The sequence below is a fragment of the Rhamphochromis sp. 'chilingali' genome, assembly GCF_963969265.1.
Source record: "Rhamphochromis sp. 'chilingali' genome assembly, chromosome: 19".
NCBI classification, from domain to species: domain Eukaryota; kingdom Metazoa; phylum Chordata; class Actinopteri; order Cichliformes; family Cichlidae; genus Rhamphochromis; species Rhamphochromis sp. 'chilingali'.
Genome location: NC_137946.1, coordinates 17,227,282 through 17,239,316, shown reverse-complemented (window position 1 = coordinate 17,239,316; position 12,035 = coordinate 17,227,282). Strand labels below are relative to the sequence as shown.

The window sequence follows — 12,035 nt, the reverse complement described above, 5'->3', positions numbered from 1 at the left end:
GTGCCTTTGTTTGTGTTTAGAACGAATCCAGAAAGCCAGCAATTAAAAAGAGGACTGGGACATTTAGGCTTAGAGGCACAGACCCAGCATACACGCTGGCAAGCCAGAGGAGGCGAAATTGGAGCGAGAGAAAGAGCGAGTGAGCTGTAGATGAGAGAGGGGAGAAGGAGGGCTGGGTTGGAGCGCATGTGGGAGAGAGAAAAGGGGAAACCAGAAAAAAAAGGGGCGGGCTTACACTCAGTACACACACACCCTCCACTAAGCCTTCAGTCTGGTGTAGGCACGCAAAAAGACAGCAAGTATTCAAGTATGAGCTCAAATGTGTCTGTGTGTGCGTAAAAGCTGCGCTGGAGTCCGGGAGACGTTTCACTGATGCAAGGATTTCCCTCTTTTTAATTCTTGAAGAGGACGCACACAGGCTGTGTTTTTACCAGTTCAGGGGATTAACTGCAACACGCACGGGGACCTATTAAGTAAAGGTAAAGAGACCTGTTTCTTGTTTTGAGGACGTTTGGTGAGCTTTGTGAGAGGTAGAAACTGTTGCCTATGGTGACTGGCTTTGTGTTATGTGTGATTAGATAAGTTACTAACTGTGTGTAGCACGTGTGCGTCTTCATAGAGTATACGATTTGTGGCATACCTGTGTGTACGTCTTTATGTGTGTTAAGATATGCTGTGCAGTCCCACACATGGTGTGACTACTCTTCTTTGCTAGTACAGTATAGGCTCTGTTACTGTTTGGGGGATGCCTTTTTCTTTCTTCCGCTCTTTAGGTTCTTCCGCTCACTTCTTGTCACACACAAATTGAAATAAATACACGAGAATTGCACAGAAAGCCCATTTTGCTTAAATGCTAATCCTGCATGGCCATTTTATGTGTGACGATGAAAGGAGCTTATCAATCATTAATTTTCTGTGTTGGGACTTTGCCTAGTTTCCCAGTGGTGCTAATTTAATGATGATAAAATACCTTAACAGCTCTGAACCCACAGCACCTGGCAGTGCCCTTTGAGCTGTGGCGTTTGTTCTCTAAGAGTAGGGGAAGCACGGTGAGGCGTGTTATATCCAGTGCATGTGTTTGGTTGTGTGCGTTCACATACTGTAACAGATCTGATATGCAGAGTTATGAAATTTCTTGAGATAAAAGTGTGATTACTCTCATTTCAAGATCAAAAGATCAAGTGCTGCTTTCAGTAATTATGGCCTGTCAGAAGCTTGTTAGCATCTGCTCTGTGAAGAAGCATAAAAAGCACTCAGTCCTCGACATTATACCATCAAAGGTTCACGATGGAAGATGTAGAAAGACAGATTCACTGAGAAATTTGGATAAAGACATCAGCCTGCTCTGTGCATGTGCGTATGTGTGGGAATATTAAGAGAGGAGAAAAGCAAAAGCAAAAGAGTGAAGCGGAGGATGAGACTGGCAAAGAGGGAGACTTTAGAGCTACTGAAAGTCTTGAGGGAACAGCAGTTAAAGGCAGATTGGTACAGAAGACTTAGCAGAGTTGCAGTAGGCAGCAATACATGATAAAAAAGTAGGGAAACATTGTAAAGTAAGGGAAATACAGAAAAATTGGTGGGGATTCCTCAAATATCCATTTCCTACTGAACACTGCAGGCATATTTAGCATCTGTCACTCAAACGTGTGTGCATTAGAGGAGGTGTGAGGTCTCAGCTGTGCCAGGATCCAGACAGCAAAAAAATTACAGCGGATCAAAGGGCAAGTAGCCTCTGCTGTCCTTCCCTCCACCCTTAAAATCCCTCTTCGTTGCTGGGAAGGAAAAAAAAACCTTTGGTGGTTGGCTTGAGATTTTTCTCAACACCAATTATCTACTCAGCAGAGACCATGTGAGGAATCCTTTCATTTTGCTGTCATTTTGTTGTTTTGGGACCTAATAGGGAAAGCAAACGCCTCACTGCCTATCAGCAGTATTTACAGTAGATGGTTTGATATCGGTGTGGTTGTTTGATAAGCCAAGCAAAGGGCTAACCCCAAAAGATATCCCTGTTATATAAAGTCAAATCATAACAGCTCAGTAGGCAAACTTTTAAAGAGACTGTTACACGCCTCTCTTCCACAGAATCCCGATAAGAGCTGTCACAGCACATTTTTGAGTCAAACTGTAAAACAAAGAGCTCTACAGCAAATCAATTTCCCCGCTCTGCCTTGTAACTTGGTGAAAAACTGTGTTCATTCTGTTAATATTTGCTTTTCTCTCTTTCTTCTGATGACTGTTAAACCAGATCTCTGTGTCGCTTTCTTGTGTTTTCTTCACCTTATCTGTCTCGCCTTCTTGCCACAATTCAATGCCTCAGTTGCCATGAGGAAGTTGAATATTGGCAGGGTCTTTTGAGGAAGCGATCCGTGAAAGGATTTACAGTGACAGATAAAAACTGGTGTGTGTGTGTAAGCGCGTATATATCCGCACACTTTTGTTTATATATATATATATATATATTTATTTATTTATAAAAATGACAGACTTTGCAAAAGCTGGGGGAAAAGAGGAGGGATGGAGCCATTATCCCATTCAGGTTTTTTTGTGTCCATTTACTGTGTACGCAAGCGTGTGCACGGAACAAATATGTGCACATCCACACAACCACACTGTGCTGTGTATACTGTAGGCTAATAATGTGTGTGAGCATGAAAGGGGGATGGGACTTTGTTAAGTGAACCCTCTGGGTTGGTGAGTGTGTGTCTGTTTGTTAAGGTGTACATACTGACCCAGATTGATACACTTGCTCTCATGCTCTATCAGCTCACTTTTAAGGCCTGTGTGTGCTCAGTTCAGAGAGAACATTGAATTTACCGACAGCTTGGATAGGTCTTAATCACAAAACAAGTTAACTTAACAATGACGAGTTTCCTTTGGGGGAAGAGAATTTTGCTTTCTGATGTAGTCCATCTCACGTGACGACATTAACACATATTCTTTATAAATGCACTGATACGTAGGTATAATTAGTGTATTAAATAAGAGTCACCAAATCAACTATACACTCTGATCTTTTCATGTAAATTTCAGTTTCCTGCATACATTAAATAACAAATATAGTATTTTTCTTCATCATCGTCTGTTGTGTGTTGTCTACTGCAGTGAATAAATCTAATAATTAAAGATATAACACACACGATGCAGGAACAGTCTTTATATGTGTCTTATTTTCTAAATTTACCTTTTATCCCTCTTCCTCTGTGGTCCACTCATTTCTGCTGTTAAACAAATGTGGGGCTTATGCTCTTCCCCACCAACCCCACCACCATCCCCAAATGCAATCAAGCTGTTTAAATGTTTGTATTTCAGTGTGCGCCTCTGGGTTCTCTGTGTGTGTCTTCTACGTGTGTGTGTGTTCATGTTTCTCACTGTCTGTTGCCGTCATTTGGAGCCAAGTAAGAAGAGAAATATCGCTGAAGTCTGTTTTGGGAAAAGCAAGGGAAAACTGACAGCTGAGGGTGGGGGGAAGTTAAAATGTTGTTTTTTCCCTCTCTCTTCTCTGGCTTCACTGAGTTTCTCTAATTACGCTGCTGGTTCAGTTCCGGCTATACGCAAAAGCAGAGGGAATCCCTTTGCAATGCAGATTGTAACAAAAAAGGCCGTAGCTCTGAAACCGAGCGGGTCAAGATCAAGTGGATGAGATGAATCTGTGGGTTAGTAAGATGAGTTACGGAACAGGGGAAAATATGTTTATGCTGCAAAAAAATCAAAAGCAAAGATACATTTTTCAAATATTCCCCCAGCTCTTCTTTCTGGATAATTTAACTTCCTCAGTTGTATTTAATAAAAATGACTCTAATAAAATCTCGTAATGTCATAAACCGTGCAGTGGGGGTTGATGGGTCACACATGTTTCCCTATTAAAGTTGAATAGGTTGGAAATCATTTGGATATCACATATACTGCATACACATCTGGATGTTTCTGGGCACTTGTGAAATATTTGGAAATTATGAAATGCGTATGTGACTATGCGTGATTATGTCATACTAACGTCTTTGCTTTTCCATTATGAAATGTCACTAGTCTGGTTGAGCAGGACTACTTTGTTGTTACCTAAGCACTGCAGATCAGGTGGAGAACATTGTCCCAGACTCCTTAACATTAACCCCCTGATGAGAAGTAAAAAAAGCAGAAGGGATGCCTCTAATTTGTAACGGGGGTCTAAGCAGGGGAGGGGTGTCTGACATGAGCTGGCATGTGCTCTCATCATTTCCTCCCTTTTGTCTGTTCTGTCTGCTGATGAATTAGGAGTTTCCTCCTTCCTTCCTTCCTTTACTCCCTCCCTCATTCTCCCATGCTTTATTTTCTCTTTGTGTCCCTCTTTCCGTCTCTTGCTCCATCATGAAATATTTCAATCCTTACTCTCTGTGTGACAGCATTACCACCCTTGTCATGTCTGCCCATTATCTCTGATCAGTGTGGTGTTCCAGCCCACACATCAGCTCCGGATACCAGCTGATGAGGTTGAAACACGTTTGCGTGTGTGTGAATGCATTTTAGCGGTTAGATTTTATTTTCTAGGGCACCCTCAATTCATAATATGTATAATTTGGTATACTTTGCGATCAGTCTCCACAGGATGTGTGCAGTGTGAGATTATACCTGTCCTTCTAAAGAATATCGTTTCAAAGTGTGTGGTTTCATGGAAAAAGGAAGCTTTGCTTTGAGATAACCTGAACAGGAAAATGCTTTAAAAGACCTCAGAGTGCGAGAGAGGAAATGCACGTGTGTGTGTGAAGTGCTGAGTAGGGATTTAGAGCTAGTATTACTGCAGCAGTGCAGAGAACTTTTTCAATGACTGTGTTTATGCTTTGTTTGCACTGGGAGATTTGGCCTTCCTGGGATCTTTTTTTTGTTTGTTTTTTTTTATCTCTGATTGGAAATCTTTACTCTCCTGTTTGGAATCTGTTTCTCTGTCTAACTTCACACTCACTGGCTGTATAATTAAAGCACAGGAAACAGGCCACTTAGCCATTGTCTCTTCTCTTTATTCCTTCTTCGGCCCCATCGTTCTCCTCAACCCCCTCATAAGAGCTGGCAGGCGACTCAGTTCTCATCACACAGTCGCACTTTACGTCCCTGCCTGTTGACCTGGAAGTGATGCAGTGGGATATTGCAAGGCAGTCTGAAAAGCCTGTGTGTGCATTTGTAAGTGTGTGCAAATATGTACGTGTATGTACAGTATGATGTGTGTGTGTGAGAATGACAAAAGCAAGGGCTTACAGGCAAAGCTGCATGACTTTTCTTTGTTCTATGGAGCGAGTTTCTTTGGGGTAAGAATAGAAAAAGCTGTGATGAGTCCTTTATGAGGGCTCTTTCATATTGAGTGATTTTGTTATTGTCCTGTGGTGTGTTAGCTTTTAGGCACGTGAAAGTGTGTGCATATGTGCCTGCGTGATGTCAGGTTGTCTTTGTTGTTCTCCCCTCAGGCTGGCACTCAGATGTCGGTCGTGTGGAGCTTTTACAGGTCACTAATGCACTGACAGAGGAGGATCTATTCACTGTAGCCACTCAAAGTCCAAACAATAACCCCCTAGCTTTAGCCTGCACAAGAGATCAACTCCAAGGAAATGGACCCATTGACCTAGATCCAACCCCATCCTCCGAAGAGATGCCCCGTAAGTGACATGCCGTTGATATCCTCATCTCAACAACAGTGTTGTGTTTGCCACAAGATATCTCATCCCCATTGGCTCGAATCAGGGTATAGTAATGTGAGGATCCGTGTTCTAACAAGCCCACTGTGGTTTACTAGTCTTCATGATGTTTATGACAGGTTTTAGAACTGATAATCAGAAAAAAAGAAAGATGACTCAGTCGTGCATATAACCATTAGTTTCAGCCCTAGACTTATTTTAGTCTTCCTGTGTGTGGGAAACTGACCTATTGTCTACTAGAATTACTGGTCTGTGTGGTTTTCAGCTGGTGAAATTTGCAGAACTGGGCGTCGGTCCCCTGTGTCATTCTCTGAATGCTTCACACCTTACTGCCACGCAAGTTATGTTTCTGTTTCTGCATGAGATGAACAAATGGAGAAAGAGACCACAGTTTGTGTGGTGGTAACTGAGATAAACAAATTAGATCATATTGAAAATTATAGTATGTGTGTTGCAAACCTAGCCTTGAAATTCCAGCTTATATTTTCAGCTACTGCCATAGTTTTGTGTTTTTATTTTCATGTTATTTTGAACGATCTCGTCTTCTAATTCCTTTGAATAGTGTATAGGTTTAAGTTTCCCAGAACTAAACTGTATTGTTTTTGGTGGTTTGTGACCTGTGTTGACCCGAGAGCCGGCACAGTGAGCCGATGTTTGCCTGTCACATTCTTCCTGAGCATTTGTTACCCCTGTCCCTCGCTGCAACACATTGTCTCCTGTGTCTCCTTCAAGCTAAACTTTGTTTGCTATCCTTGCTATTGACTCAGGTGCACGGATGCACTAAGATAACTTCCAAATCCTGCTGTTCCCCTCCCCCAACTCCCTCAGGCCTCACTCTGTGCTGCCCATTCCTCTGCTGCTAACATATTTCATTACATTACCTCTGACAGGTTTATACTTTGATGTTTTCCCCCGCTTTTGTCTCAATACCGTCTCTTCCCTTAATTTTTAATTTTCGCTTTCTAGTACTCCCACGGTACCCACTAATCTACGCCTTACCTAGTTTGTTGTTGTGCCAAAGCCTCGCTCTTGCTTTCTGGTAATGATTAGGGTAGTACTATAGTTTTAGCAGTAATCTTAATTAAGTGATAACAGTGTTGCTTTGTGTATTATTAACTCTCTTGGCATTACTCTGAAATGTTGAATCATTTTCAATAATATAAGTAAACTTGTACTGGTATAGTTGTAATAATTAAAGATTAATCCTGCTGTTTTTGTTTCACTGAGCTCAGGCGTGGAATTAGCACAGAAGTCCATTTACATATCTGGGTTAATAACCATTTTCAAGCAGATCGTGTAAACTCGTATTTGTTAGAAAGACTGGATCCTATAAGTCCTGTGTAAACAACTCAGTCAAAGAATTACATCAATGTGGATAATCTCAGTTTGTGTGCAAAGATTAATTGTTTTTGTGTTTAATGTGCATAACTCCCATTTTCTGCAAGCAACTTTTATTTTGAAAGGTAATTAAAGACTGCAAACATATTTGAGCTTTTTCATCAAAACAGTAGCAAACTACCAGTTTTCCTGGAACAATTGCTCCCATCATTTTTAGAGACAGTGGTTTGGTCACCTCCTAACTCACTGTAACACACACAATGGCCTCTTCAATGGCTCTCTTTTCTGATAGTCTTGCAGTCATGTCATTACTGACAACAAATCAGGTCTGTTCACATCTGGCCTACTTTGAACTGACACAACATCCATCTCTATCAGCCCCTCAGGACCTATCAGCACCACTACACCTCTTTACCTCTCGTGTCTCCTTCCGCCTCAGCACACATCATTCTCATCTGTCTACCTGTGGCCCAACACTCGATTCCACCAGCTCCCCGCCGCATTAACAGCCTCTCATCCCCCTTTCACCACCATCATCATCTTTTTTTTCAGACTCTCTTGCCTCTCTCATCTCATCCCCCTGTCTCAACCTCCCACCTCAATCAGTCTACCTTTGCCTAAAACCCTCTTATCCCTCTCTCACACCCACTCTCACTCTGTTTTTTCACCGTCCCTTCCGCCAGCACAGAGCACAACAGAAGTATTACCCGCCAATTTGGCTCCATTGAAAGCACTTTGTGGTTGTCTTTGACTGTTGATGTGTGTCAGTGTGTGACTTCGTGGCAGTGCCGGGGTTTGACTTACATTTCTGAAGATGCTAATATAAAGATTGTTTGGATTTGGCCATGATTTTTTTTTAACCTTGGTGAGGTGATCAGTTCAGACTTTATTCGTCACCACAGTTTGAACCCTTTTAGGCAAGCTTTCTTGTAATTTCAGGAATAGTTTTCCAGGCTTCTTAAAGGATATTCAGAGCTATTATCTGTATGTTCCCTGCCTTTTTTTGTTCTCTGTCAAAATTTCCCACACTGTTTGATTAATGGTAAGGTCCGAGCTCTTGGGAGGCCATCACTGATATTTATGCTTTTACTGTATTGGCAGTGTGTTTGGGATCATTAACATACTGAAAAATAAAAGTGCTGCCAATCAGATGCTTTGCAGATGGTATTGCATGTGTTAGTAATTTCAATTCAAGTCAGTTTTGACAATACCACTGACTAAAACGCAGCCTCAAACCATGACAGAGCATCCGTGTTGCAGATAGCTGTAGATACCTCACTCCTGACCTTTCCTGTTTATATCGCTGATGATTTGAACCCAGACATTTGAATTTATCACTCTGTAATTCCTGTTGTTTTCAGCCAAGTTCTGGTGTCTTTTCCGAGTTAAAAGTGTATTCTTGACAGCTATCCTTGGACTGAGACTGTTTCTGATGAGGCTTTGGCAATCTGTAGATAAATCAGCTGAAGGGCACGATGCATCTCTCAGGTCAGATGTTTAGTGGAGTTTTTCCACCAAGTTTCTGAAGGTCTTGACTTTTTATCTGGTGGAGATAATATGTTAGGCCTGCCATGTCTTCTGCTGTCTTCTTTCTTACAGCTCTTTGGGATTCACCTTGGTGCAAAAATACTATTATATGCCTGTCAACCTGTGTTATCGTTGCCATTTTTTGGAGATATAACAAAAGAATTGTGGATAAATTGCACATTTCTGCAACAGGCTCCTAGTAACAAATCACCTAGGGGGTCAATTTCAAAAAAGATTATTTGCTGTTGTCTGTTATATCTGGTGATCCCTTGAGTTAGGTTCCATTTATGATTCATAGATCAGTGTTAAATGACTTAACAAACAAACAAAGATTCAAAACTGTGAAAGACCTACAGAAAGACTGGAGAACTATTACCCAAGAACTTCTTTTAAAATCATTTGGAAGTCATGCTCCTTGGAGGCATAATATTTGAGACTTTTGTATAGTACTGTACTTGATTAAAAATAGTAACAGATTAGTTGTATTTTTGCCTCGTCTTGACTCCAATTTTTAGTTTAATGCGTCATTCTTTTTTCATCTTTTTCTCCTTCTTTTGACTCATCTTCCTCCAACATGTTTTCACGCCCATTTCTTTTACTCCTCCTCACATATTTGAAGCAGAAAATCACCACATGAATATTCAGTTGATTGGTTTTGATGACTGCGAACCGATTGTCTGCGCAATCACCATCTCATCAGGAAGGACGAGTGAGCGTTGATTGAGCAATAGCAAAAAAGGGGTTGATTTATTAATATTTAACAAACCGCACACGGTAGTTTTTCACGTGCCAGTCAGTCCGCTACAACATGTGGTTTTGACCTTATCATGTCACATATTAACCTACAACAAGAGTCTGAGTTGGATGTAATACAGAGATATCTTGATCTTCTAGTGTAAAAGCCTTGCATTGTAATGGAGGTTAAATTGTGGGGTTTCCTGACTTTGAATTCATGCAGCGACTCCTGATAGTTGAGGTTGTAGCAGTAGCTACAGAGCAGAGCATCAAAATCTACACACTTTCATTGACTCTTTCAGGCTCCTCGCTCAATGGAGAGCGGGAGGTAGAAGAAAATCTTCTTTAAAATATGGTAATCCCTGACTGCACCCTGCTGCAGAGACAGTCAGCTGAAATCTGAGTTAAGGAGCATACAGCATAAGCTCTTAGAAAGCCAGAGGAGCGTATTTAATGAGGTTAGTGACACTTGAGGAGCCAAGCAGAGTGAATTGGCTGACAGTGAATTCCACTGGCCTTTATCTTTTTTTTTAAACATGATCCTCGGTTGCCACACTGACCCCAAATCTCAAGTCTTTTACGTCACATTGCCAATCTGTGCTACATTTTTTTTCTAGCTTTCCAAAAACATTTTTTTAAGGAATTGTTTTGTCTACTAAAATAAAACCCAGTCTAATTTTCTCCGTTTCTGTGTTAGAGGATGACAAGCAGTGGGGAACATAGTGAATGAATAACAATCATCTCATATCCTTCCACTCCACTTTGTTCTGTCATCTCTGCGTTTTGCTTCTGTGGCCTCAAAATGAAAGCCCTCTTCAGGAAGGAATTATCATTTGTCCCTCGCCAGTTAAAAGAAATTAATGTTTGATTTAAGGAGTCGAGACTCGTGCTTGCAGCCACACACTGTTTGTGTATCTGCATGTGTGTTTAAGCTTAGAATTGGGGCGCGTGCCTTGTCAGATCCCGGAAGGATGAATAGAAGCTAATCTCCCTCTTCCAGGGAATTCTGCTGGTGATGTCTCAGGCAGTCCTGTCTCAAAAGAACTGTGGGAGTGCGGCGGAGCGTGCACTGCCGTCGCAACAATGGTTTAATGCTGATTTTATCTGTTGTCACGCTCTGTTTTGTAATTTTAACTTATTTTATGTATTTTATGACTATTGTTCCTTTTATTAATTGTGTTTTTTGTTAGGTGACCTTGGGTTTCTGAAAGGCGCCCTCAAATAAAATGTATTATTATTATTATTATTATATTTTCAAAAGCATATCTGACTCTTGTCTTGGCATTAGATAGACGTGGTTCCTCCTCAAATGTGAACAATGTGCCCACCTATGTTTGCAAACAGATGCATACTTGTGAATAACCCCAGTGATTCTTATTCATTTGGACCAAGAGGCTTCCTGCACCCAAACATGCTCTTATTTTGGTAAGTTTGGTGGTTTGCTAACATGTGGTGTGTGCAGGTGCGCATGGAAAAAAAGAGGAGCATAGAGATCCTCTGATAAGGCCTTGTTGTCACATTCCCATGGCAGTCTGTCTGGACTTGTTTTTGGATTGAATTTTCCTCCAATAGTAATTCCTTTTTTTTAACTCCCCAGAGTAAGCATAAAACCTCACTCCGCCAAGTGGGAGGAGAAATGGTAACAATTCAAAGAATGTGAGAGGTGCAGGAGAAAGGCCTCAGGGAAGGGTGATTCCAATAATTACGTCATGTGTTTTAGAGCTTCGTGGGGGGTGTTGTAGTTTGAAGATGTAAAGAAAGGTCAGTCAAGCTGGGAGCTTTTCTGGTTTCAGCAATGTTTAGCGTAGTCACTGTTGCAGTCTTTAGCCGAGATTGGATTTATTTCTTTTGATCTTCTTTTTTAAGCATCATTTTTTAGGTTTTTGGATGAAGCACATCTAAAGAGTGTCGTTAAGGGCTTCAAAGCGGCCCAAAAGCATGTGAGAGACTGTTTGCCGCCATAGAAGTAAATTTGTAAAATACTATGATGTCGTGATGAGTTGTTGTCTTTAACAGTGAGCTCAGTGATTCACTTGTGAAAATTCAGTGTGTCTGGTTGCAACATTTTTTTCCAGAATACAGTCAACACAGTGACGAGATGAAAGACAACAAGTGACATGTTTTGTTTGGCTTCAGTTGCATACAGTGTAGAGCTACATCAGCATCACGTACAGTTTGCGTCTGCTGAGCTGAGCTGTGTGTCACGTAGGGCGGTGCTGTGAGACAGGTGCAGAGATGAAAAGATTGGCAGGGGAGAGTAGGGTGTGTCTCCTTTGAGTGTGTTCTGACAGGCCTTTGGTATTTTTCCAAAAAGTGTGAGTGCATGCTGTGACTCGGAAAAACCAGCTCTCATTTCTCTTGGGATCCTGCAGGTGTGTCTGACTGAAAGTGTGCGCCTGCCTTTATTCCACAGTACTCCGCCGTGTGCCACAGCAAACTACGTTCATGCGTTAGGTGATAGACGTGCGGGCCTATAGGTGTTGAGCAACTGACTAATGCAACAGTCACAATGTGGCACAATGAATGTGACAGCTCCAGTAGAGAGCTGTTATCGGCAGCGCAGGTAAAAGGAGCCTCCAGTCCCGGTAATCCTCGGCCCTGTGTGGTTTGTAGTCAGACAGATGTGAGTGCTGCTGTTTGTGACATATTTAGACAATGCTTACCTTCTTTATCTTCAGTTGTGGAGATTAAATATGGAATTTTGTTGTCTCCAGTTTTCTTTCTTTGTCCCCTCTGTGTGTGTGTGTGTGCATGTGTGTGCTTGATTGCGAGTGG

General features: G+C 41.6%; 1 protein-coding gene across 1 annotated transcript in view; it reads left to right on the top strand.

Moving 5' to 3' along the window:
• The first annotated feature begins 247 nt into the window (after nucleotides 1-247).
• LOC308386658 (rho guanine nucleotide exchange factor TIAM1-like) overlaps nucleotides 248-12,035 on the top strand; it is a 50,877-nt gene continuing 39,089 nt past the window's right edge. The window contains exon 1 of the mRNA XM_080866358.1: nucleotides 248-479. The gene's annotated coding sequence lies outside the window, so the exon portion shown is untranslated. The remainder of the gene's footprint in view (nucleotides 480-12,035) is intronic.